Source organism: Macrobrachium rosenbergii, chromosome 25, assembly GCF_040412425.1.
Source record: "Macrobrachium rosenbergii isolate ZJJX-2024 chromosome 25, ASM4041242v1, whole genome shotgun sequence".
Lineage (NCBI taxonomy): Eukaryota > Metazoa > Arthropoda > Malacostraca > Decapoda > Palaemonidae > Macrobrachium > Macrobrachium rosenbergii.
This window is the reverse complement of record NC_089765.1, coordinates 37,559,232-37,581,418: the sequence shown is the minus strand read 5'-3', so window position 1 is coordinate 37,581,418 and position 22,187 is coordinate 37,559,232. Positions and strand designations below refer to the sequence as shown.

The 22,187-nt window shown below is 45.2% G+C and overlaps 2 protein-coding genes across 7 annotated transcripts in view; both read right to left on the bottom strand.

Moving 5' to 3' along the window:
• Positions 1–14,208, bottom strand: part of LOC136852573 (lon protease homolog 2, peroxisomal-like) — a 186,521-nt gene extending 172,313 nt beyond the window's left edge. For 2 of the 6 annotated variants that reach the window (XM_067127375.1, XM_067127379.1), the window contains exon 1: positions 13,332–13,431. The gene's annotated coding sequence lies outside the window, so the exon portion shown is untranslated. Of the gene's footprint in view, positions 1–13,331; positions 13,432–14,153 lie in introns of those variants that run through there. The other 4 variants (XM_067127377.1, XM_067127380.1, XM_067127378.1 and 1 more) reach the window with 3 other exon arrangements.
• LOC136852576 (uncharacterized protein DDB_G0283697-like) overlaps positions 1–22,187 on the bottom strand; it is a 45,554-nt gene that overhangs the window by 18,701 nt on the left and 4,666 nt on the right. The gene's annotated exons all lie outside the window — the stretch shown is intronic.

The following is a 22,187-nucleotide window of genomic DNA, read 5'->3' as shown; positions in this document are numbered from 1 at the left end:
GTTCTTGTAGTATTTTCAATTCTCTATTGCATATATAATACATGCATTCTTTGGATCTTGCATGATGATTCTGCCCACAGTTTACACACTTAAGTTCACTGCACTTCCACTGTGTGGTGTAGATCCACAATAACCACATACCGGTTCATTTCTACAATTTTTCTTTGTGTGCCCATACTTACTGCAAATTTGAAACTGCAGTGGCTTTGGGACATAGGGTCTTAACTCTCTATTTTGGCCTAAAATTTTTATTTTTTGAGGTAGATCTTCACCCTTGAATTTTATTTTTTGTTAATATTTGTTTATTGCTATTTTTACTTGATACAACATATACCTCACAATCTTGGACCTTGAGGTATCTTTCTTTGAGAGAGCCTAATAGCATTTTCTTATCAACTGGTTCATTGTCATTTTCAGGAGGTACAATGGTACCCTGAATGCTGTTCACTGTATCATGTTTTTCACTTTTATGTTAATACTGTTTATATTTTTCAAAGGCAAATAGTCTTTGGACTGACTTTTTGTTGTAGCTTCTATAAGCTAAGTTTTCTCTTTTATTTGTCTGAATGACATATCTGTCATTGGATGTCTATTTAATAAATAATTTTCTTGTTTTAAAACCAAAATATTTTGGTCAGCTTCCATGGTTAGGAACCTTGACCAACTTCCATTCCCAAAGAGGGAGTTGAAGTGAGTCAAGGTTGGGTCTTGTCGGTACTTACTCTTTTTGGGAGTTTTATAAGGTATTAAGGTTTTAATACCACTCTGATTTTGATTATTTGGATTATCCGGAGAATTGTCCATTTCCATGCTAGAAGGTTTGCTCTGTGCCAGAACAAAGCCATCAGAGGGCCCAGGGGTATCTGAATCTTTAAAATTACTTAGCATAAAGATTTAAGTGTAAAAAAAAAAAATAAACAAAACCTGATTACCTTAAAAAGATATCATCAGCCTTTCATGGAGTTTATTCTTCTACCAACGGCACAAGTGAGAACCGGCTCCCAAATGTCTGCTCCCTACCCTACCCCACAGGGGATGGCATAACATGATTAGAGTGGCCCAAGTGTAAACCAAACCCGCTTGCTAGGACTGACAATATTACTGGAATACGATCATCCCCACCCTAATCATGTTAAGGGAAAACCGGATAAAATGCCTTAAGTCTTATCCCTAGAACCAGAGTCCCCTGGAATCTGTGGTCCAGCCCTAAAGAATAGCTCTGCCTGATCTCTCTCAGGTCTGAACATTATCAGGCGGTTGATGGTCCTACCACAGTTCTCACTATTTAGCTTTAGATATAAACCCATTCCCAGTTATGATATCTTTTCCTATTTATCAGGTCCAATAAATTTTAGTATGTGGAAAATTTTGCAAAAATTAATTCAAAGAAATACAGAATGGTATATGAGACTCTTGGATTCAAACCGGGAACAGATTCCTTAGGTTCAAGAGCCCCCTCACCACGTCAAGGAGGGCCCAACTCAAGGGGGGGATAAAGGTCCTAAAGCGTACAATTTTCAAACCTGGTCTCTGTCCTTGAGGCAGTGTGAGGCAAATATGGACTTGCATCTCCAGAACGTCGACTTTAAGATCGTAGAAAGAGACAAGTTATGTCTAACAGCGAGGGAAGTTGTGACTGCCCTAATTTCGTGAGCCTTAACCTTAAGTAACGGAAAGGCTTCTTCCTGGATCCGAGAGTGGGCTTCTAATATTAACTCTTGGAAAAAAGGATATAGCATTTTTGGAGAGCGAGCCAGCTGGGTTTCTTACAGAGCCCCAGAGATTGCTTGAAGGTCCTCTGATCTTTTCTGCCCTATGAAGGTAGTATCTGAGACACCTCACTGGACAGAGGAGTCTTTCTTCTTCCTCAGGCCCTAAGATATCCATAAGGTTCTTGATGACGAAGGATCTGGGCCAGGATTTAGAAGGGTCCTTGTTCTTTGTGACGGAACCAAGAGAAAGAGGGTAGACTGCGTCCCCTTGTGCAAAACCTATTCTCTTGTCTATTGCCTCTAACTTGCTAATACATTTGGCAGTAGCGAGAGCCACTAAAGAGTCTGTCATGAGATTCCTGAGGGAAACAGAATGGAGAGGTTTGAACTGAGGACCTGACAGCCATTTCAGTACAACGTCTAAGTTCCAAGAGACGTTGGAAGAACTTTCTTGGATGTATCGAAGGATTTGATCAAGTTGCTGATATCTTAATTAGAAGACAGATCCATTCCTCTGTGCTTAAAGACTGAGCTGAGCATCAACCTATACCCTTTGATGGTAGGGGTCGATAGCTTCCTGACAGACTTTAGGAATATAAAAAAGTCGGCTATTTGACTTATAGATGTCTCAAAAGAGGAGACAGTATAGCGGCTGCACCACCTTCTGAAGACTGCCCATTTTGATTAGTAGAGCTTTGTAGAAGAAGCTCGTCTGCATCTCGCAACTGCCTCTGCAGCCTGTCTCGAAAAACCTTTTGCTCTGACGAGGCACTTGACAGTCTGAAGCCTGTCAGGGCCAGAGCGGACAACCCTTGGTGGAATCTGAGAAAGTGGGGTTGTCTGAGCAGAGACCATTTTTGTGGAAGGAGTCTTGGGTAATCTACCAGGAGTCAAATCAATTCTGGAAACCATTCCTTGTTCGGCCAAAATGGAGCTACCAGGGTCATGGAGGTGTTCTGATGCGTCAACAGCTTGTTGATTACTTTCCTGATCATTCCGAAGAGAGGGAAGGTGTACACATCTAGGCCTGTCCAGTCCAAAAGCATGGCATCCATGCTTCATGCTTGAGGATCTGGGACCGGAGAGCAAAAGAGTGGAACAGGGTGGTTTCTCAACGTTGAGAAAAGATCCACCATAGGCTTGCCCCATAGTTTCCACAGGTTGTCGCACACTAATGGGTCTAAGGTCTATTCAGTTGGAAGGACCTGTTTGAGGTGGCTTCATTCGTCCGCAATCACGTTCACTCTCCCTTGAATGAACCAGGTGACAAGAGTGACTTGGTTCTCCTCCGCCCACAGGAGATCCCTTGCCGTCTAGTACAGTGAGAAGGAATGAGTGGCCCCCCTGTTTGCAAATGTAAGCAAGTGCAGCAGTGTTGTCTTCATGCACTACAATCTTCTTGCTGCAGACAAGATCCGAGAAGGACTGAAGGCCCAGGCGAATTGCTCAGTTCCTTTACGTTGATGTGAGAATTCTGTTGTAGTGTAGTCCATGTTCCGGAGACTTCCCAGCTGTCCAGAAGAGCGCTCCAGCCTAGGTCGGAGGCATCTGAATAAAATTGAAGGTCTGGATGCACTGGGAGAAGAGACTTCCCTGCCTGAAGTCTTTCTCCACACGACCACCATTGGAGATCCTCTTTGATTTCCGACGTAATCGGGAAGATAAAAGTCTGGTTGGGTCTTTCTGCACCAGTTCACTAATTTTACAAACTGCTCTACTGAAGCAAGGGTCCCCAGAAGACTCACCCACTGCACTGCCAAGCAGGAAGGAAGAGCAAGGAACTGACTGACTGTCTGAAGGCAGTTTTCAACTCTTTTGGGCAACAGAAAAGCCTGAAAAGTCCGAGAGTTCAGTATCATCCCTAAATAGGGAATCTCTTGAGTCGGTGTCATAAGGGATTTCTTTTTTGTTTACGAGAATGCCCGACTCCTGTGTCAGGTGAAGAGTTCTTGTCAAGTCCTCCACGCACTTTTCCTCCTCCGACGAGCGGAGAAGCCAATCGTCTAGATATTAGTTGATGTTGATTCCCAGAAGGTAAAGCCAGTTCCCTAGAGGAGCAAGGATTTATGTGAAAACTTGAGGGGCTGTCGATAAACTGAAGCATAGGGCCCAGAACTGTAGTATTCTGTCCTGAAAAACGAAGCGTAGAAACTTCCGTGTGTCTGGACAAACAGGGACGTGAAAATACGCATCCTGCATATCCAGGATGACCATCCAGTCCCCCTGTTGTACTGAGGACATGACTGAGCGAACGGTCTCCATATGAAACTTCATCTTCAGTTTGAACACATTCAAGGCGCTGACATCCAGAACGGGCCTCCAGTCCCCTAAGGCATTCGGAACCATGAAAAGGCAATTGTAAAAATCTTCTGAGTGGGGATCTAGCACTTCCTCCACTGCTCCTTTGGAAAGAAGGGATTCGACTTCTTGAGAGAGGGCCAAAAACTTCGTGGAACCTTTTGAATGCGCTGTCAAGGCAATTGGAGATGTAACTAAAAGAGTTTTTAAGAAAGGAATGGAGTAGCCATCCTTGAGAACTTTGATCACCAAAGGATCTGCTCCTCTGAGCTCCCATTCTTTCCAGTAAAGTAGAAGTCTGGCTCCTACTTGGGCTCAGAGGACTAACTTCTCACTTCAGAACTTGAAGGAAGACCTCTTAATGGACTTCGTAGGAGGTTGCAACTTTGATCTAGGTCGAGGCTGGGTTTTAGCCTTCCCTCCACGAAAGGGCTGAAACTGTAGAGGGGAGAATGATCTTGATGTGGAAGGCACAGGCTTCCTTTGGACGTTTTGTGGACTGTGCCAACAAGTCAGTGGTAGACTTACTCTGCAAGTCTGAAAGAATCTCCTTCACCGTGATTTGAGGAAAGAGGTGATACCCATCCAAAGAAGTGAAGAATAGAGCTAACTTCTGTGTCGGCGAGACTCCTTTCGAGGTGAAAGAACACCAGAGCTCCCTCTTCTAAAGGACGGCCATAGAAAAGAGGGAGGTGAGTTCTAAAGAGCCATCTCTAATTGCCCTATCTGAGCACGAAAGAACTTCCAGCCAACGGGAGGCAAAGTCTTCAGCTAGATCAGGACAGTCTTCAATCTTCCTCGCTAGTGCCCTGATGGCCCAATCGAGGAAACTAAATATCTCAAACACCTTAAAAATATTCTTGATAAGGTGATCCAGCTCAGCTGAGGAAAATGTTATCTTGGCCGTAGAAAAGGCCGTTCTAAGAGTCGAATCGACCAGACCAGAGAAGTTCCCTTGGGAGGAGGCAGAAACTCCCACAGAAGGAGCTTCCCCAATGGCATAGCGAGAGTACCTTATCTTTAACAATTTGCTGGGCAGAAAAGCAAATGTCGCTTTCCCCCGTTCTCTCTTAGTGGCCATCCAGACATGAACTTCTTTGAGAGCCATCTTCGAGGAGGAGGAGGAATGAACTAGCTTGGGTAACCTGGTACCTTCTGACGAATGCTTTTTCACGAGGAATGTAGAAACTGGAGAAGTAGGCGAAGCAGGCACAGAGAAATCAGGAAAATTATCCAGGAGGAAACGCAGAAGAGACGAGTAAGCAGAAGAGGGAACCGTATCCTGGACAACCTCTTCCTCCTCTGAAGACATAGGAGACAAGGATTTATCCTTGGACTCTAGAGCAGAAGACGCTTGAGTGGGGCTGAAGAATCTTCCTGAATTGATGAGGAAGACTGATTAACAGAAGGAGGTGCATGGGTTCCAGAGGCAGAAGCTGGGAGTTTGACTGCTGGCGTCGGGAGTTGGCGCCGGGCACTCAAGAGCAGAAGTCTGGCGCGCGACAGCGGGTGCCAGGCGCTCATCAATGTAAGTCTGGTGTGAGTCAGTGGGCGCTGGGCACTCAGAAGAAGTCGGGTGCTTAGAGTGCTTATAGCGCTCAGGACTTTCTCTCAACGAATGAAAATGATGAGCAGGAGGATCAAGCTGGACTTGAAAACTGCATGAAGGTTGTGGGCTAGCCCCCCTGTACCTCTTGACAGACAGGGGAGGGGTGTCGCCAAGATCTGGAGGTCTCTTTAGGGGGCACGAAGAAACAGAGTAGCAATATGGGAGCTTCTTGTGTGGACTAGAAGTTTCCGAATCTGAAGAAAGCTGATGCACTGGAGCGCCTTTCCAATGGCATTTAGTCGAAGCCTGGGAGTGAACAACAGGCTTGACAGGGGGGGGGGGGCAACTGCCCGTGGGCAATCCCCACCAGCCCCCCTTGGGCCTCCGGTGTGTCTTCTCCCCGGTGCGGGACAGAGATCTAATAGCTGATCCCATTTCCATAATTGTATTAGATAACACACTACACTTCTGATCTAAATTTGATTCAAGGCTGACAATGGCACCAAGAGCGGCATCATGGGAACCTGGAACAGGAGTAGATGGTAAAGCAGAAGGACTTAGGATAGGGAACCTGATAACAGGAATACAGGCAGTCCCTGGTTAGCGGCGGGCTCGGTTAACAGCGATTCGGTTTTATGGGGCTTGTCTAGCGACGAAAATCCGCTTATCGGCACCGATAATTGGGTATTGGCGCCGATACATACCTAACAGAGGTGCCGATAACCGAAAATCGGCGGTTTTCGGCACCAATAACCCCCAAAAATTGCCAAAATCGCCCATTTTCGGTTATCATCACACCCTCAGGAACGGAACCCTGCCGATAACCGGGGACTGCCTGTAGATGGTAAAGTAGGAGGACTTAGGATAGGAGAAGGAGGAGGAATTGGAGGAGTGGTAATTCTATCATTCCCTACATTATCCAAAGGAATGGAATCTGCATTGGTCCTATTCTCAGCCCTAATGGCTGCTTTCCTCTTCCTAATTTTTCTAGATGAGATTTCAAAGTTTTCCATTTCTCATCATCCCAATCCTGACACTCTATGCAAATATCATCCTTACTACATTCTTGCCCCCTACATTTAGTGCATTTTGTATGAGAATCGTATGAAAGCTTAGTTAGCCTAGTTCTACATTCCTCAGAACAGAATCGAACACTAGATGAACTGGGATCCGACATCGTTAACTAAAGTAATTCCTATAGTTAACCCGAAACAACAATTCATCAATGACAGAAAGCCACAATGTGACAGATCCTGAATACTTCACCAAATTCGGGCCAATAACTAACCAAAAAATGAAGCAGCAGCTGCGTAAAACTTCCGATGTTGATCGGAAGCCAGCAGGAAACGAATTGCGCTCTCTGCTAAGTTGTTTCGGACGTTGTAAAGAACAGCAACCCCAGAGTACCTGAGGGTTGTTTATCTTAACAAGCTAATATTTGGGGTGGCTGATGTTAACAAGCTCATTCTGAGGATGGCCAATCTTTACAAGCTTTGTTTAAAGAATTAACAAATTTTAGCAAGCCTTTTTCTTGGAAAAGGGGTTACAGTTTACAGTTTAGTTCTCCAATATATTTGTTAAGAGAACACCCTTTAGTTACAGCTCAACCCCAACATACCAGGATGTTATAAAACCATATTTACAGTTGAGGATCCACTAACAGTTATAAACTGGATGAAGCAGTATGGATTATTGAGGATTGAAATGGATTGCAGCAAGTGTAAGACTGCAATGAACTGGACAGGATGCTCATCAATACAAGATAAATGACTTGATGGAAATGTCAGTTGCAGAAAGACGATGTGCAAAATACAAACAAACCACGCAGTGTTCGTAAAGACTCGTTTTTTCCGATCAAGATTGTCACTACAGAAATGGATAGAAGTAATATTCTATTGGTGTGAAGATATGTGTTACTCAGGCTGTAAATCTCTGGAATCTTTTCAAGAGTAACAGTAGTAGATTTTATAGTTTTTTCCGTGAAAGAAAAATTCTTCGCAAAAAGCCGCCATTCAGCTTGGCAGGTGCAGGACTGATTGTTCAAATTAACGAATCATGCTTTAAGCATAAGCCTAAGTACCATAGAGACATTTGCAGCCAAGGAGCCTATTGGGTCTTTGGTCTTGTGGATACAAGTACAGTGCCATTTTAGGTTACATGGAGATAGTAAAATCTTGAAATGCCATGATATTACTTAATAAAAAAGTGGTTAGGTCAGGAACAGTTATTCATAGTGACTTATGGAAGGCATACTCAAATATTCAGCGAGATCTAAGGTAAAAGCATCATACAGTCAATCATTCTGTTTGTTTTGTGGACCCACATACAGTTTTTACATATCGTCACAAGCAATCATTATTGGGAAGGCATAAAATAAGGATCAAGAGCATGCAAGGTTGCAAAGGGAATTTCGCATGCATATCTTCAAGAATTTATGTGGAAAGAAAGAGAAAATGAACAAGACACGTTTCATGCATTCTACAGGGCAATTGCTGATCAATATTCTTAAATTTAACGTTTTACTTTTTAATTTTGAAATATTTGCCAAATTTTGCTTTTTAATTTTGTAATATTACCAAATTGCTATTTTTATTTTTCAATAAAATGCTCTACTGCTGGGTTATTTATCTATCCTTAATTTAATAATCATCATTGTTGGGGTGATCTTTACAACGTTGATAAGAAAAAAGCAACCCCAGAGTACCTGGAGGTTGTTTATCTTAATTTAATATTTTGAGGGTGGCTGATGTTAACAAGTTCATTCTGAGGATAGCCAATCTTTATCATGGGTACTCATGGGGTAGAGGAATAAATCTTTACAACATCTCAAACAAATGTCAAAGAAACAAGCAGGTAATAGTTACTGTTACTTTATTACAGATCCAGGTAAGAAATAAAAAGATGTACTATCGTTCATTGAATGAACAATAAAAACCATCAGACTGTTATTGACCTGAGAAGGGAAGCCATGCGGAAATGAACTCATAATTATTTAGCCCTTTGTTATTTATCATGGTGCCTACAGAATGCAAATTTCTCATCTAGACTAAATTGGGCGGGGACAACCAGATGTATCCATATGATTATTAATTTTTTCTTATCAGAAACTCCGACATACGTGTATATGATACTGGGTGGGGCGACAGTCGCTGATGGTGGGTCTGGGTCCCGCTGTTAACATGTGCAGAAAATGCAGGAGTCATAATAATAAGGTAAATACTGTCGAAACGCCAAACTAGCAGGCCGTCGCTAATTGGCGCCAGAAAATCGGCCCTCAGGAGCAGGGTTCCCGTCTCTCTCTCGGCACTGAAGTCCCAAACTCTGGCCAAGGATGGGATCGCAGGGGCCTGATGCCGAGGGATATTCTGGGGGGTTCCGTTATCAGCCATCTAAAAGCGGCGGGTCTGGTGTCTGGTTGCGGTGAATCTCTGGATGCTGGGAAGACCGAGTTTTAAAGGCCCCTTGTCGACCAGCATCATCCTGCAAAATCCGGACGATATGTTAAAACAGGTATAAAAATGAAATTTTTGAGGCCCTGGGTTCTTCGGTTGCCATGGCCTTTGTGTTTTATGTTACTGGTTTCGAAAATCACGATTTTTGTACAATTAATAACGAGCTATGGTTGATCAAAACTTTCCTATCCTTTGTAAAACTTATGATAAGCGAAGAAATATAAACATCCATCTGCTGTTTTGGTGAGCGTCTGTTAAAATGAAACAGTGAGCGAGTTGCAGACCTCCCGGGCTGCTCAGAGGCCGCCTCTTCAGGCTGGCCCAAGAGTCTGACCGGCTGAATCGGTGGTCGGTTTTAGTCAGAGCTGTGAAGCCTTGGCTCTGGGTTCAGTAGACCCGTAAGGCTTATCTCCTGTTGCGTTCTTTGTTCCACTCAAGTCAAGGACAGGTGACAGGAGATCCTTTTGAGACATGCTTGAGAGTGTCTCTTGAATTGAACCAATGGCGATTATTAATGGAAATCGAACAAGCGTCCAAAGGCGCCTAAAATCGTCGATAGGAGCAAGTCTTTGAAAGTTTTGTGGTGATGGATAAAACTGGGTGTGTGTCATGCCGGTTTCTGCGAGATGAGTTTTTGCCAACATGCACAGTTCAGGCAGCGTTGAGAGATGAGAAACAAAAACTGTATATTTTCATCCGTCAGGTCCGCGATTCTGAAGTGGCTCTCCACCCTCTCAGCCTCATCGATGGGTTCCCCTCTCAAAACGGCGGCGAGTTTCTGCTTTTACTTTAGTGAAAACAACATACCATTGTGTTAAATACTTTAATGAGAGCTGGTGTGGAGTTGCGGGAGGGCCTCGATGCTAACGCCGGGTGTGATCTTAAATGCTGTAATGTCACGTTTTAGGCCGCGGGTCTTCAATTTACTGCTATGAAGGAGGGGATATTCGTGTCCAGCTGTAATTACTGTAAAATAATCAACGAATTTTGGAATTATTTAATTATTGTAAAATAATCAATGAATTTTGACGAATTATTTAATTTTTTTTAATTTCCGCTGGTGGGGTATATCCATCGCGAGTCTTTCGTTCAAACGCTGGTTAAAAACAAATTAACCGCTAAGACGTTTTGGAGAAATCCTGAGCCAAGAAAGCCATCGGTCTGTTAATGGCCGGGATACTCCGGGGTCACCAAAACGATTCAAAAATATAGCAGGCAAAATTTACAGCAATTTAAAATTACAGGTCCAGTCAGTTTAGAGCAGTAACCACATTTGCAGCCGGCGAGAGACAATGAGCAAATTGCAACAGTGACCTGGTTTATCCAATAAACTTATATGCAGTTATTTTATAAATTACAAACAAAAACATACAGAACTACAATAGAGACAGTCTTGATGAGTGAATGAAGAAACATATCCCACATAACAAAGAGGCTGACATTTTTAAATTAATTTAAAATGGTTAAAAATCTTTGACATGAAGTGCCTCTCGTTTTGGCGTGACTGAGTTTGAAGATCTTGGGAAGTCACCAAAGAAAACATGCTCAGCTAAACATAATAGGCAACGGAAACATACGGGCGGGGAGTTGTGGTGACTTTACACATCCGTTGTTTCCTTGAGTCCTGCATAGGCTAGTGGGCAGGACCTTGTTACCATTTTCTATATCCAGTAGTTAGGAAAATACACTAAATTATCAATGCTTCGGCTGATGCTACTATTGCTACTACACAAGGCCTCCATGTTGAACCACTAAAATTGAAATGACCAGTAGTAAAATGGCATAGTGGTATACCAATGGGTCTAAAATTCTCTAAATTAAGGTGCATACATTATTATTTTGGGAGTGAGTTGGCTATTATTAAAATACAAAAATTACTTTCTTATAAAGAAAACTTCTCCACACATGTTTTTGCAACATTTTCAACCTGATAGGGAAGAATTTCTGTGGAAACCAAGGTACAAATGAACATGAGTGAGATCTGCGTGCCAGTGTTAACATAAACAAAGGATTTTGAAAATTTTTAGAACACCCATAAGAGAGGTTTACTTTATCATTAATTTTCTTAAATGATAAAACCAAGCCAAATACAACTGTATTTATACTGCATTACCATAACATTTTCATCAATTCAGTTAGAGATTTTTATAATAAACAATGTTGGGATTGGCAGCTCAATCTTCCAAGGATTGGAACGGAACATTTTACCATTCATTCCAATGGGGCTGGTATTGAACATAGGGCTTGTGGGAGTGGTGTCTAGCATTAAAAACTGTAAAAGTGGGATGTCAGCCTGCGGAGGCGAAAATGGGATGTCTGCCTGATACAAACGAAGCTAAAGTGGGAAATCTGCGCTCACAGGAATAGGTCAAGGCAGGATCTCTCCCACTTGCCTCCTCGAGCTGTGAAGTGGGATGTTGAACTGCTTTCTGAATCATGAACAGGGGATTGTTTGGACACTATGCCACAAAGTGGGATGTCTGCCTGCTGCCGGCCACAAAGTGGGATGTCTGCCTGCTGATTTGACAAAAAAGTGGGATGTCTGCCTGCTGGGAACACACAAGTGGGATGTCTGCCTTTGCTGCAAAGTGTTGGGATGTCTGCCTGCTCTCTCTCTCTCAAAGTGGGATGTCTGCCTGCTCTCGGCCTCGATTGAACGTTGTCTGAATTCTGAGTGGATGAAAGAAGTGGAAAGTCTAACGACTGACAAATGAGGTTAAAGAAAATGGGATGATATCTGAGTGATGAAAGATTGATGTTGCCTGAAATGCCGCCATTCCAAAAGAAGAAGGGAAGACTGAGAGACAGAGAGAGAGAGAGAGAGAGCCAGAGAGAGAGAAGAGCGTCGGCCTGCTGCCGATATCCCTAGATTTCACCAAACATTCACAAAGGCATTTTTTTTTGTGGAACATTCCTGTCTAGTATTATTCATCCCAGTGCCAAAAGCTACAAGAAAAAGACTCAACGAACAAAGTGTATCGATACGTCTTTGTACTCACACTGCTGCCAACTGGATCTCTGTGAGGAACCTGCAGACGAAATTATTATGCCAGCCAAATAGTTTAGGCCACACCAGTGAGCTGACCATCAGCCTACTGCTAGGCCACGAAAGTGGGATGTCAGAAACTGTAGGCGACAAAGTGGTGACATTCAAACTGTAGGCCAAAATAAGATGTCAGCCTACTGTAGGCCACTCTCTCTGTCATACGAAAGCCAACTGGCCACAATGTGATGGCATAAAGCCAATCTAGGCCACATAATGGGAAACACAACTGTAAAAAAACATGAATGGGATGTCAGAATCTGTAGGCCAAAAAGACAATCAATCATCAATCAATCAATCAACTTGTTAAATGGCTGTCCTGTGGGATGTCAGCCTACTGTAGGCCACAAAGTAGGATGTCGGCCTACAGTAGGCCTCAGCAGAACTAAACAGCTTCGCACTGGATATTTCCTTTAAAATTGACTTTTCCTATAGTATTTTGGGTGCTTATCAAGAATTTACCATTATTTTTTGTCGGTTGACTGTAATTAACATCTGAACTGATTATGTTTTTGTATGCTGGCCATCCTGGAATGCTATGGTGCATGCATAGTGTTATAGGCCTCAAAGTGGGATGTCAGACTGGGATACTGTGTTGGGTTGGTCACAAAATGGGATGTTAGCCTACTGTAGGTCATATAAAATGGCATGTCAAACTACTGTAGGTTCACAAAAATGGGATGTCAGTCTACTGTGGGTCACAAAATGGGATCTCAGTCTACTGTGGGTCACATAATGAGATGTCAGCATACTGTGGCTCACAAAATGGGATGTCAGTCTACTGTGGGTCACAAAGTGGGACGTCAGACTACTGTGGGTCATAAAACAGGATGTCAGTCTAATGTGGGTCATAAAATTGGTTGTCAACCAACTGTGGGTCTCAAAATAGGATGTCAACCTACTAAAGGTCACAAAATCATCTATAGGATCCTACTTTGAAAGTCTGACGACGAACTTTAAAAGTAAGTCTAGAGGCCTAACCTATCATTAGACCTTACCTGCATTTTAAAGTTCACGCCTTTAACTAGAAAATTACAATGGAAAAACATCCATAATTGAAGCTTCCCTGACCTTGTAGCCTATCTACGGTACGCAGTCGACTAGGTACCACTGAATAAGTACGCCTAGACTAAGGTACGGCCATAGGCCTAAGCAAAAGCCAGTGGGCTACACCATGTAAATTATAAGCTAAGGTAGAGTTGATGGACAGTGATTCATATTAAATAAACCCTTGTAAAAAGAGACAATATAGTTCTACCATTTTTAAACATACTTACTTAATTACAGTTCCAAAAAGTGACTGTGACAGGTGTTAGTCTCCTTCTGTCTTCAGATGATCCTTCTGAGTAATCAAACCTGGTGTAGTGCTGCTCAACATTTATAATTAATTATAACCAAACTTTTGAATTTGGAACATAGGTGTTTAATCTCTGAAGTTTGGCATTCGTGCTCTCTTGTTAAGATAAATCAATGCTAGTTTTATTGTGACAGTCCATATCAATAGCAACACAAGAAGTACTCAACTTTAGGCTACTTTCTTATACGGAAGTAGTATCTATATATTATTTTCACAAAACAAAAGTGGCAATCTAGAAAGTAATCACACAACAAACATATAAATGATGTTAATATTAAAATTATTACAAATTGCATAAAGAACTTATGTACAGCCCTCAAAACACAGGATCATTATTACTCTCGAACACTTGCAAGAACTACGCAATAAAATGTTACATCAACAATAATACCATTCTAACTTGCATTTTTTCTAAACGAAGTGTTTATCTATTTATTCAATTTTTTTTTACATCAAGTTTTTCTCTTTTCTAGTATTTCCGCTCTTGTTGATTACTACAGGAATGAAAACCATATTCTTTGAAGCGAGTGAATGAGTTCTGGATTAAGCTGGCCATATGCCAGCACGGGCTACAAAGGTAAGCGTTTTATAGGGGTAATAAAGGGGGAATACAAGGAAGAGAATCCCCTGAACGGGCAGGACCCGTGTTGTTGCAATTGGCATTGCCTGATTTTCATATAGACATACCCCTAATGAGTAGGTACACAGTCGTATGGTGCATATAACACAAAACTATACACACCCGGAAGTGGTTTGTAGAAATAATACCCAGCTAACAAGGTATGTCTATAATGTCCACCAAAGATACAGGTCTTTTTCAAGAGGTCTTTTGATCTGCGTAACAGTTATACCCATTTCCCAAGATCCATGTTATACAAGACTATTCTCTCCACACAATGCAATATATTGCTGGCATTTGTGGTCTTATAAAGACAAAAGGTGTGGGGAGGGGTCAGTATCCAATTTAAGAGACTGAATTTGCATGTCTCATTCACTTTCATTGCAAGTTTACAACAGTTTAAAATTTGTATAATTATATATTTCAGGTGGTTAAAAAAAAGCTATATAATCATACACACACCCATTTACTTATGTCCATCTATGGAATAATATTATCAGTTATAAGAAATTTCTATTCTGAATATCTGTGTGTTTGAGGATAACATTTGGATGAGTGAGTTTGTGAATGATAACGTTTGTATGTTGTAAATTGATGAACTACAACTTTTTAACTCATTTTGTATTTTATATTTATAGAGAATTTTAATTTTTGTTGTCCTTTCTTACAAGTGATTTTACAGGCATGCATCTAAAACTAACAATGGATACTGACGGAATCACAGTATGTTGTCTGAGGTGGAGACATTTACTCAATTGCCGAAACTAGACCATTTTTTTAGTGGATATTAAGCCTGCCAAAGATTATTTTCCCTAACCAGTAACAGTATGATAATATAAGTGATGAATGACAGCAGTTTTTCAACAAACACTAGACTGTTTCATGCTTTTCGTTATCACTTCGAGTTGACTTGCCACCGCTGAAACCAATTACAGTGGAGATAATTAAGATAATTCAAGTATCATTATTATAAAAGTGACGATAGAGTAAAGAGAGAGAGACAGAGAGACCTGTCGAATGCTTGGAGCGACCAAAAGAAACTGATTTATAAAGAACATTTTTAAAAAGAACTGCTAAAATTATGGAAAAAGGGGTGATAAAGATGCTGTCGAGCCGTGATGGAGGAAGACTTTAGGGCATGATGAATTATTCGGTCATAGCTAGTTTGTCTGTTAAAGTCGACATTTAAAGAAAAAACCAAGTTTAGCATAAAAGCTAACATTTTCATGAAATATATTCTCTAAATACCTGCCTGTGACAGTTAACATTTATATGATGTTGAGGTAAAATCTGCCCTCTTGGCTGGAGTCCCAACAAAAGAACTGAGATAAGACACACACAGAGTATTTTTTGTTTTCTGACTCTTAGAGTTGACAACGTTGACAAGAACTGAGATCAGTTCTTTAATTTACATGACTGCCAGCACAATGACTGCAAACCTTGTCATATCTTAAACTTACATTACTTTTACTATGACCATTCCTTTTGACAGTAAAAGCAGATCATCGTATGGTGTTAGTCGTCTGTGTCATTTGTACCGCCATTATTGTAACATAACTTTATCACCGCTATCCTGAATAGCCTCTTGAATTTCCAGATCATGTTCTAGAATCATTTGGGTAGTTCCTAACAGATTTCTTAAACAACCGACTTATCTTCTTTACATCAGGAATCGACTGTAGATTAAGGTTTCTGTCAATTAATGCATCAGTCATTTCGTCTTTCCCAGTATAAACATCAGAAATCATATTTTTTGCTTTCATAAATTCCCAGTTGTTACAAATACGTCGCTACATCATCACTACTGCTTCTCACAGCAAATTTACAACACTTCCATTGGAGGCAGACCTCGTATTAATAAGTCGGATATCTAAATACACTAGTAATTTGAAGCATGCGAATATTTTTTAAAAAACAATTTTTTTCCTTAACTTCACCTAAATGAATTACCTTCTCTACATTACGGGCACTCCTCTTCATCATAGCATCTTCCAGTAATTCCATTTTTCTCAAGAGACTGATATCCCTGTTACCTTCCTGGCACCACTCTGAATAATCTCTGCATCTCGCAACTAAGTTTCATCCTTCAACTCAGTTTCACAATTGGATATGTCCTGTCAAAATAGGACTAAAATAAATATTTTCCATTACATCTAAAAGAAAATACATTTGTAAGAGGTTTGTCAAATCAAACGAGCAGGTAAAAAAAAAGTTACTGCTATTTAATACAGATCAGGCAGTTAAAATTGCGGCCATGACTGGCGCCAGTCGCGGAAGTTCAGACAATGGAATTGACAGGTGACCTGAGGTCGAAACAATAAACAATAATTATGGGTGAACGGGTCCAGTTTACAATACAAAACATACAGAACTTCAATATGGATACAGTCTTGATGCCTGTGAATGAAGAAACATATGATACACAATGTGACATTTGTATAAATACATATAAAGTAAAAATGGTTAAAAATGCGTGACCTTGACGTTTTAGGCGTGTCTAATTGAGTTTGAAGAAAAGAAGTCACCAAAGAAAACATGCTCAGTGGAGACTTAATTAATGGCGCCGCCGAAACAAAAGATGGCGCCGATGTGGTGACTTTACAATTGTTGAGTCATCTTTGAGATGTTGCGCCACACCTTTATTTGAGGTCCTCGATATTTTTTGGTGTTTAGATAAAGCGATTTGGTTTTCACTCCGGGAGTGACTTCTGCAGGTAGATTTCCCTGTATCACAGTCTTATCTCCTGTAATCGCTTCTTTGAATGTTGCAAGTCTGGTAGTGACAAGGAGATCAAATGACGACCATGCTCCAGGCGTCCTTGAATTGAGTTATCTTTCAATTGGCGTGGGTTTATGGTTTCAAGGTCGATAATACGGGCTTATTTTACCTATTCGGCGATGGTCAAGAGCAATCTTTACTTGAAGGAGGAACTTTTACCTGATGGGCGCTGATATATTAGGATGTATATGAAGACATACTGTAAGGTGTCAAAGAAACGAGCAGGTAAAGGTTACTGCTGATTTATTACAGATCCAGGCGGCTTATATTGCGGCCGACTGACGCCGGGCCGTGAGAGACAATGGAATTGACTGTGACCTGAGGTCGAAACAATAAACAATAATATGCAGTGAACGAGTACGAATTACAATACGAAACATACAGAGACACAATATAGATACAGTCTTGATGCCTGTGAATGAAGAAACATGTGATACACAATGTGTGACATTCGTATAAATACCATAAAGTAAAAATGATTAAAATGCGTGACCTGGCACGTTTTAGGCGTGACTAATTGAGCTTGAAGAAAACGGGAAGTCACCAAAGAAAACAAGCTCAGCGGAGACTTAATTAATGGCGCCGCCGAAACACTATCCTGGCGCCGAATTGGTGACTTTACAAATACTCCCCCCCCAAGACGAGGGACGCGTCTGATTAATCCCTGTACCTGGTGGGGCGCTGAAGGGTGCCGCGGCTCCTTGAGGATAACTGAGGGGCCTCCTGCCTGTGAGGCTGCTGTTTGGGCGGTCCCTTCCTGGGGCGGCCGCGCCTGCGGTGGTGAGGGCGTGCTGGAGTGCGTTTGGGCGGAAGGGGTGCTGCGTCGCTGCCGGGACTCTCCGACAGGAAGGCGGGCTTTAGCCGGTCTATGGAAACCCAGTCGTCCCTGCCTGGAAGTGCCAGCCGGAACGCCTTGCTGTTCCGTTCCAGCACGCGGAAGGGTCCCCTGTAGGGCTTAGTTAGTGGTGGACGGACGGCGTCGACTCTGACGAAGACGTGGGTGGCGGATGACAGCTGTGGCGGCACGAAGGTGGTTGCTCTGTCGATGTATGAGCGCCTGCAAGGGGCGAACTTGCCGGCCACGTCGCGGAGCCTCTGCAGAGATGGGGAGTGGCGATCATCCGTCACGAGCTCTCCCGGCACCACGAGGGGTTCCCCATAGGTTTGTTCAGCTGCGGATGGGGTGCCGTCGGCTCTGGGGGCGGTCCTCAACCCGAGGAGGACCCACGGCAGCTGATGTTTCCAGTCCTCGGCGGTGCAGCGGGCCATGAAGGATGATTTAAGGACCTGTGGAACCGTTCGACCAGGCCGTTGGCCGCTGGGTTGTATGCTGTGGTGGTGTGGTGCGTGGTTCCCAGCAGTTGAGCCAGGGCAGACCACAGCTCGGAGAGGAAAGCGGGGCCCCTGTCGGTTGTGATGTGGTCCGGGACGCCCGGCGGCTAACCCAGCTGGAGAGCAGGGCCTCGGCGGCGCACGCGCTGGCGGTGGCTTCTTGCATGGGCGTGGCTTCGGGCCACCGCGTTGAACGGTCTACCACCGTGAGGAGGTATCTGGATCCGCCTGATGGGGGAAGGGGCCCGACGACGTCGATGTGGATGTGGCCGAAGCGGCGCCCTGGTTGTGGGAACTCGCCTACCCCCGACTGCGTGTGACGACCCACTTTACTGGTCTGGCACTGCAGGCACTGTTTTGCCCAGGCTGTGGCGTCCTTTTGCACCCCGTGCCAGACGAACTTTTTTGAAAGCAGTTTGGCCGTGGTCCTGCCGGAGGGGTGTGAGAGGCCGTGGATGATGTCAAATACCTGGCGGCGGCGTGAGGCTGGAACCAAAGGGCGGGGCTGGCCTGTGCTGATGTCACAGAGCAGGCTGGGACCTCCGGGGGCGAGGGTCACGTCCCGCCACTTGAGGGATGTGATGGCGGTGCGGTATGCTGGGGTTTCTGGGTCGGCGGCCTGTTCTCTGGCAAGGTCCTGGTAGTCTACACCAAGCTGCACTGCGTTCAACTCGACTCTGGAGAGGGCGTCTGCTACGGATTTTTCTTGCCGGGAGGTACCTGACGGAACAGGTAAATTCGGCTATGGCTGAGAGGTGGCGCTGCTGTCTGGAAGACCATGCGTCCCCTTGCTTCGTGAAAGCGTGAACCAGTGGCTGGTGGTCTGTGAAGATTGTGAAGGGCGTCCCCTCCAGGAGGAACTTGAAGTGCCGAACTGCGCGGTACATCGCGCAGAGTTCCCTGTCGAAGGTGCTGTATCGGGACTCTGCGGGATTGAACTTCTTGCTGAAGAAGGCGATGGGCTGGGGGGCGCCGTTGATAATTTGCTCCAGAACAGCACCCCAGGCAACGTTACTGGCGTCCGTCGTCAGCTGGAGGGGAGCCTTGGGATCCTGGTGTGCCAAGGCGGTTGCCTTGGTGAGGGCGGCCTTCGTCCGGGAAAAGGCCTGCTGCTGGCTGGGTCCCCAAGACAGGGACTTCGGTTGACCTCTTTAGGACTTCCGTCAGGGGGCCGTGGTGTGCGCGATCCCGGGATGAAGCGCCTGTAGAAGTTGACCATCCCAAGGAACTCCTGGACGGCCTTGATGGAGGTGGGTATCGGGAATTTTGCTACGGCTGCCACCTTCGATGTAAGAGGGCGGACGCCTGTCGGAGATACCTCGTGACCCAGGAACTCTGCTTTCTGGACGCCGAATGTACACTTGTCAAAACGGACGACGAGGCCGTTTTCTTGGAGGCGCTGGAGGACTGCTTTGATGTGCCTCTGGTGTTCGCTGTGAGACCTGGAAAATATGAGAATGTCGTCGACGTAGCAGACGCAGAATTTTAGGTCCCCCAGGATGCTGTCCATGAGCCGCTGGAAGGTGGCCCCGGCGTTCCTCAGCCCGAAGGTGGAGAAGGCGAACACATAGGACCCGAAGGGCGTGATGATGGCTGTCTTTGGTATGTCCTCTGGCGCAACAGGTACCTGAAAATAAGATTTAAGAAGGTCCAATTTAGTGAATATTTTGGCCCCATGAAAGGAGGCCGTGAGGTCTTGCATATTGGGCAGAGGGTAGTGGTCGGGCTCCGTTGCAATGTTGAGCCGTCTGTAGTCGCCGCAGGGTCTCCAGGAGCCGTCCGGTTTCTGCACCATGTAGAGGGGGAGGCCCATGGACTGGAGGCTTTCCTGCAGATGCCCATCCGTTCCATCTCCGCGAATGCTTTTTCGCCTCCTGCAGGCGCTGAGGGGGAAGCCTGCGGAACCGCATGTGTCGGGGCCCTTTAGTCACTATATGGTGGTATATGCCGTGCTTGGCTGGGGCCCGGGGACTTGGGCGGCTCGGGCTTAAACACCTCGGGAACTCCGACAGAAGGTGTGCGTACTGGTGGGGGCGACGGCGCTGATGGTGGGTCTGGGTCCCGCCGTTAACGGGAGAGATCGGCAGGAGTCGGGATCGAGGAGGCGCTTGCGCCCCACGTCGACTAGCAGGCCGAAGTGCGCCAGAAAATCGGCCCCCAGGAGTGGGGTTCCTACGTCCGCGACGATGAAGTCCCAGGAGTAATTCTGGCCAAGGATGGAGATCGACAGGAGCCTGGTGCCGTAGGAGAGGATGGGGGTTCCGTTGGCGGCCGTCAGGAAGGCGGCCGGGTCTGGTGTCTGGTTGCGGTCCTCTCTGGATGCTGGGAAGACCGACTTGAAGGCTCCTGTGTCGACCAGCATCATCCTGCCGGAGACGGTGTCGCGGACGTAGAAACCTACTGTTTTTGAGGCCCTGGGTTCTTCGGCTGCCATGGCGGCCTGTCCTGCTGGCCGCCACCCCCGTTTTTTGAACGGTTGAACGAGCAGGGCGGCAGGCAGTTTCGGGCGTCCTTTCCGAACCACTTGTGATAGCGACAGAAGCCCGGGACCACCGTCTACTGTGGTTCGGTGGACGTTTGTTGGCGATGGCGTTGACGGGCTGCTCTACGTCCTCTTCAGGCTGGACGGAGCTGACCGGCTGAGTGGCCGGTTTTAGCCGTTGTGAAGCCTTGACGGAGTCTGTGAGGTGTTGTGCCGCCTCTATGAGGTCCTCGACAGGCATGGTGTAGGGGTGAGCGATCTGGTTGCGTACTTCCGGGAGGAGTTGGCGAAGGAAAATTTCCCGTACGAAGCTTATCTCCTGCCGCTTGTTCGTGTCACCCGAGACTGGTGTTGACAGGAGATCTACGACCATGCCCCAAGCGTCTCTTGGCTCGAGGTCGTGGCGTGGGTTATTGGCAAGGTCGATAGCACGGGCGGCCCGTTCGGCGATGGGCAGGGAGCAAGCTTCGAGGAGGAACTTTTTTGTAATGCTGTATGTGAGGGTGAGTATTTCGGGTACCCGCGAGATGAATTTGTTGTACACGTCCTCCGGAAGGGCGTTGAGCACTGTGTCGGCCTGTAGGATTTCGTCCATGAGGTCCGCGATTCTGAAGTGGCTCTCCACCCTGCGCAGCCATCTCGATGGGTTGCCCTGCGTAAACGGCGGCAGCTTTAGGGTGAGGGCGGCCCGCGATTGTGTTGCCCGGCCGTCGTGTGTTCGGGGCGCTGGTGTGGAGTTGCGGGAGGGCCTCGATGCGGGGGCGGGCGCGGCTGCGATGGGAGGTAGGTAAACCTCGGAGTCCGCGGGGTCCGCGTTTAACTGCATGAAGGAGGGGATATCCGCGTCCATGCTCGCTCCTTTGACCCCCTTACTGGAGTAGGATACTCGCGTCAGTACGCACTTTCGTGCGCCGTGTGGGTCCGCTAGTGACGCTGATGGGGTACGCCGACGAGAGTCAGCACGCTCAAACGCTGGTTACAGCGCCGTGTTTAGGCCGCTAAGAGCGTTTTTTGGAGAAACCCTGGAGCCAAGACTGAGTCGCCGTGTGAGTCCGCTAATGGCTCCGGGATACTCCGGGGGTCACCACTGTAAAGGTGTCAAAGAAACGAGCAGGTAAAGGTTACTGCTGGTTTATTACAGATCCAGGCGGCTTATATTGCGGCCGACTGACGCCGGACCGTGAGAGACAATGGAATTGACTGTGACCTGAGGTCGAAACAATAAATAATAATATACAGTGAACGAGTACGAATTACAATACGAAACATACAGAGACACAATATAGATACAGTCTTGATGCCTGTGAATGAAGAAACATGTGATACACAATGTGTGACATTCGTATAAATACCATAAAGTAAAAATGATAAAAATGCGTGACCTGGCACGTTTTAGGCGTGACTAATTTAGCTTGAAGAAAACGGGAAGTCACCAAAGAAAACAAGCTCAGCGGAGACTTAATTAATGGCGCCGCCGAAACACTATCCTGGCGCCGAATTGGTGACTTTACATGTGTTTCGGGTACTCGCGAGATGAGTTTTCTGTACACGTCCTCCGGAAGGG